Raw genomic sequence first — 5,908 nt, 5'->3', positions numbered from 1 at the left:
CCTTTTATTGCTTGTGTCATAACTGATTTAATTAGTCCGCTTTTTGCTACTACAAAGTATCATTCACAAAAATAGGTGGTTTCTTAATGTGTTATAAAGGTCATAAATTAAAGTAGTCGAATTTAAAACAAAAGTCCTGATTCCATTTTCGCCTGATTTTTAGTGAATTAAAAATTTTTTTTTTTTATTCTATACGTTTTTTGTTTTTTTTATTCTATTATACTTAATTTTTTTTGTCACGAATTTTTTGGTGGCTTAACTGACAAGGCAAAAAACTATTTTAAATTACCAAACTTAAGTTTTTTGGTGACATAAAAAGTACTGTTATAGAATTAAGTTATTTTCCCAGTAGTAGCAAGACCGGATGGTTCCTAGGCTAAGAAGCATGCAATAGTATTTTATACAATCGTGAATGTCGATGTCGATGTCATGTTTAGGCCACGAAGCTTTGCTGAGTGCAGGGATCGGATACCGGTATTTTTTTCGGAACGGTTCCGTACGTTGACCCGAGAACTTTATTTTAGCGTTTCTGGTTCCATTAACCGGTATTCTTTTTCGTTCAGTGAACGAACGTTTATGAGTGAGAACTGTTCCGAAGAACAGAATTAAATGATACGTTCTTTAAAGAACAGTTCGCGGGAACGGAATTAAATGATACGTTCTTTAAAGAACAGTTCGCAGGAACGAAATTATTTCGGTTTTTCTATTTCCAAGAATTTGAACGAACAGTGGGGGGGAATCATGCGCAAGCGGTGTCGGCCACGGCCATCACTTTAGTAACTTGTTTGATTTGAGACTAGCGGTGAGTAAACGTGGCGTCGAACGAAACTAATACGTCGAAAACATTCTGCACCACAACCACAATGAAGTAAGTTTGTTTTTTTTTTAATTTAGTGCTTTCAATTTTACCGATTTTAAAATTTAAGTAATGTCACGACGCTTAAGTATTTATTTATTTACAGGCAATCGTACAGTCCAAGGTCAAATAAGGACGCGACGCCGCTATTAGCAAGAGCGAGAGAGCTGAATAACTTTCTCATTCTAACAAACATCAGCGTCCTTATTTGACCTTGGTTTGGTACGGTCATCCCATCTGTAAGCACTTTTGTGAGATGGACTTCCGAGCAAAGCGGTTCTGTTGCAATGGCCGTACCTTTCAAGGTCAAATAAGGACGCGACGCCGCTATTAGCAAGAGCGTTAGAGTTAAATAACTTTCTCATTCTAACATTTCTAACAAATAGCAGCGTCCTTATTTGACCTTGGTACGGTCATCTCATCTGTGTGCGCAGTTGAATGCACAAACGCTCACAGCCAGACTACATTTCTACAGCATATATATATATATATATATATATATATATATATATATATATATATATATATATATATATATAATGTGTGTGTGTGTGTGTGTGCGTGCGTGCGTGTGTGTGTGTGTGTGTAATATACACTACTTTCCCATTAATTGTGACGTTTTAAATTAAAAGGACTCTCATTGTTGGTACTGTAGATAGTCAATTACCATAGAAATTACATCAGCTACTATCAACAATGGACCTTTAGTCTAAAAACGTCACAATTAAAGATAAGACAATGTGCAATTAGTCACAAAAATAAATTGTTTTTAGTATTCAAGACTCCCGTGTCCCAGAACTCGAAAAATCCCAATTCATTCAATATTCTTATACTGCTGCGAGTGAAAGGGGCACTAATGATGATATTTATGACTTGATCGATGCACAGAATGAGCCACTGAGTAAAACTTACTTACCTATACTAAACCTTCATAAACCTAAATACTGAAACTCTGCCCAGTGGTTCGGTGTTAGGGCTTGCAATTATCCGTCCAATTCGAAATCCGGATGATTCGACTCGATATTTGAAAATTCGGATATTCGGATAAAACGGATATTTCGAATATTTTTTATTTTATTTAATAAATCTCATATTTAGTAACATAATTATGTACTACGATACGAAAAAAACGCCGTAGGAAATTGTTATTTTATAATCAGGCTTCAGCTGTTGTTCGTAACCTTAATGTTAGGTTAGGTTACTTAGTTATTTCATTCTTGCCTTTTTTATGAAATGACTTCAGTTGCTCATAAGATATATGATTTTATTTTTATGTAATTTTGACTAATATTTGATATTAATGAATTTTAATGCTAGAGACATAATCTGATTGCCATATGAGGCAAAACGTCATGTTGTGATCGTTTAGATCGAATATTACCTTGTTAGACCTACTCCTTGTTTAGATATCAGATTGCATTTACGAGGTTTTCATTGCCGATTTATTCAAATGCAAAAAGAACTATGACATATTACAAACACCATTTAGCTTTGTTAAATAACAAGGCTGAATGATCTTTCTCTCTAATAATTTTCACCTCTTATCTTTGATGACTTCGTGACTCCATTCCAGTTACACTTGGGACTCTCGGGTAGACGTTCTTAGCCAGAGGGCCTTACGTTACGTATACAGCGAAAAAGTTTTGGTGTTGCAACACTTGCAACCTATTTTGAAAGGATAAAATGTAAAAGCGTATCTGCTTAACTACTTCATCTTGTTCTGCAGTTCAATACTAAACAGGTCTTCCGCCGCGGGATACATAGAAGACTTCTTTTTGTCAGAAAATTTGAACAGTTTTAGTTCTGTTAGTAATTTATTTATTTATTTATAATGTATTCGGATGCTAACAATAATGAAAGTGCAGCGTTTGATACGGTACTCAGTGTCACTTGATTGATTGAGTTAAACTGATATACATGAGATTATCTACAAATATTCATGAAAAAAACCCTGCCTGCTAAGCCGCGGTCCCGGGTTCGAATCCCGGTAAGGGCATTTATTTGTGTGATGAGCATAGATATTTGTTCCTGAGTCATGGATGTTTTCTGTGTATATAAGTATGTATTTATATCGTCGCCTAGCACACATAGTACAAGCTTTACTTAGTTTGGGGCTAGGTTGATCTATGTAAGATGTCCCCCAATATTTATTTATTATTTATTTACTTATAAAATAAGGTAGTAGTGCCACTCAAGGAGTAATTTTTGATATAAATCGCTTTAATATCGTAAATGTGTTAATTTTACTTTAAAATTTGTTTTCCAAATGAGTTTCTTAAAAATTGCAATGGTATTTCTGTCATTCACAATATTCGAATTATTCGTTTTATCCGGATTTTAACGTGTAAATTATCCGAATTTCAAAATCAGCGGATATCCGGATTACAAGCCCTATTCGGTGTCACTCCTAAAGTAGGTACTTACAGGTGACCGTACCGACATAGGTCACTTAGGGACGCTGTTATTTGTAAAAAATGAGAAAGCCTTATACGGTCAACCGGGGTGGCTTTAAAACGCAGGGGTGACTTTGAAAATTTAGTTTTGAAGTCATACTGTAAGTAAATTCGCGATTTTCTATGGTAGATTTACAAGAATATTTATTGATCTATTATCCAGCTACTAGTTACATGAACAGTTTCAGTAAATAATGAATGATGTTAATTTTAAAGCCGTTCAAATACCATCAAAGTAACCCCAAATTTTCCTAAAGCCACCCCGGTTGACGCACAGTGGATCGAAATGAATAAAAAATGGACATTCGCATTTTTTTCCAAAAATCCTATTTTAAAAAATGCTCTTCGGTTGAAAATGATATGAGAAATAAAAAATGTTATATAAAATTTTTCAAAATGAGGCTTATTTTAAGCAGAAAAAAATAAAATGTGTTTTTTTTGTATGAAACTGAAAAATAGGTATCTTATTGTAAGAAAACCGTAACCGATCCCGCTTTCAAACCTTTACAATGTCATTGTCCTACTTTAGAACAGTAGAAAATAGTAAAAACCTTATCTGAGTAGGTGCCCGTTTTTTTTTTAGTCCAATCAAAATTCAGTAAATACAACATTTTTCTTAGTGCTTTATTTTTTTATTTATATTAAAAAAACGGTGTATTTATGACAATTTAGTATAAAAACAAAATATATATGACATTTTATTAAGGATAAATACAATTTTTTACAAGAAAATTGCATTGAAATAGAAACAATTATTGCGGTGTTTTTATTGATAGTAAACAAATAGCTAAAATATACTTGAAATCAACAATAACGATATAATTAAATAAAAAAATGCATTTTAAAAATCTTTATTATTCACCACCTTCTTCTGTGCTTCAAAACATGGAGATTAGTAAGCACATTCACAATATGCTCATAATCATAAATAATGATGTGTCGTTGAAATATCAACGTTCAAATCGTTTCACTAATTTATAACTTAGATATTCTAACCTTTACAATAATATGTAATTAAGTAATGGGTACATTAGCAACCTCGCTATAATGCAAGTTAAGCATTTATACTAATTGCTCAGATCATATTCATTATCGTTAGTTACTTATCTACCATAAAGGGTTAATCCCAGAGTAAGTGTTTAAGTGGGGATATACCCAGTGTCCACAAGCTATTGATTCACGGGGCTGACATAATTGAACATTTTGGTATGCTGCCCATCGGAAAGATGTCAGAAGAAGCATCAGAAGCACGAAATAAAGATTTTCGCAATGTGAGGGAGCATCATTCTAGAAAATGTAGCCGAACAAAAACAAACGAAGACATATTGCACAATTTTTTGGTGTCATCTGATCCAAGATTGTCTTTTTTGAGGCCACCGCTAAGTAAAGCGACTAAAAAGACCCTCTCTTCTAAAGCTTTGGAATTATTAATAATAGAAAACATAAGCACTGATGACACTGAAAATATAGAAATGTTTGAAAGTGTAGAAGAAGGTGGTGAATAAAATAGATCTATACAATGTATTTTTTTTTATAACTTATATTGTTATTGTTGATTTCAAGTAAATTTTAACTTTTTGTTACTATCATAGTTACTAAAAACATCGCAATAAATGTTTCGATTTCAATGTAATTTTTAACCATTTCCTTGTAAAAACTTGTATTTATCTGTATCAAAATGTCATATATATTTTATTTTTATACTAAATTGTCATGAATATACCGTTTTTTTTATGAAAATAAAAAAATAAAGCACTAAGAAAAATGTTGTATTTACTGACTTTTGATTGGACTACAAAAAAATAACGGGCACCTACTCAGATAAGGTTTTTACTATTTTCTACTGTTCTAAAGTAGGACAATGACACTGTAAAGGTTTGAAAGCGGGATCGGTTACGGTTTTCTTACAATAAGATACCTATTTTTCAGTTTCATACAAAAAAAACACATTTTATTTTTTTCTGCTTAAAATAAGCCTCATTTTGAAAAATTTTATATAACATTTTATATTTCTCATATCATTTTAAACCGAAGAGCATTTTTTAAAATAGGATTTTTGGAAAAAAATGCGAATGTCCATTTTTTATTCATTTCGATCCACTGTGTGACGTAGCTCTCCCGCTCTTACAATCCCGTACTTGTTGACCTTGGTCGGTTTGGTCGTCTGTAGACAGTGTAGACACTAATACACTCGCCAACTACAGTTGTGTATTCCATGTAGATACACCAAGGGCCCAATTCTCAAAAGATTGTAACTTATTGTAATAATTATCTAGAAATGTAAGTATGCAAAATAAATAAAATATTTTTATTGCAGATAAAAGCTTTGACATAGATGATGAAGATCTAGTCTTCAAAATATATATATATATAGAGAAAAAACTACCCCATATCCAAGCTATTCTGATGACCTTGAGGTGGATGTAAGTGCTTATAGTGTGAGAAAGCTGTATAAAATATAATCTGCACTAATTTGTATAAATATGTGTGTTACTTAATCTGTGTGAATTTCTAATAGTGATATGTTTTTAAATGTTTTTAAGGACCAAGATGCAGTCCTTGAGAGAGCACAACCCATGCAATCCATTTATACTATTTA

This window comes from Leguminivora glycinivorella, chromosome 23 (assembly GCF_023078275.1).
Source record: "Leguminivora glycinivorella isolate SPB_JAAS2020 chromosome 23, LegGlyc_1.1, whole genome shotgun sequence".
Lineage (NCBI taxonomy): Eukaryota > Metazoa > Arthropoda > Insecta > Lepidoptera > Tortricidae > Leguminivora > Leguminivora glycinivorella.
This window is presented reverse-complemented; position numbering follows the sequence as displayed.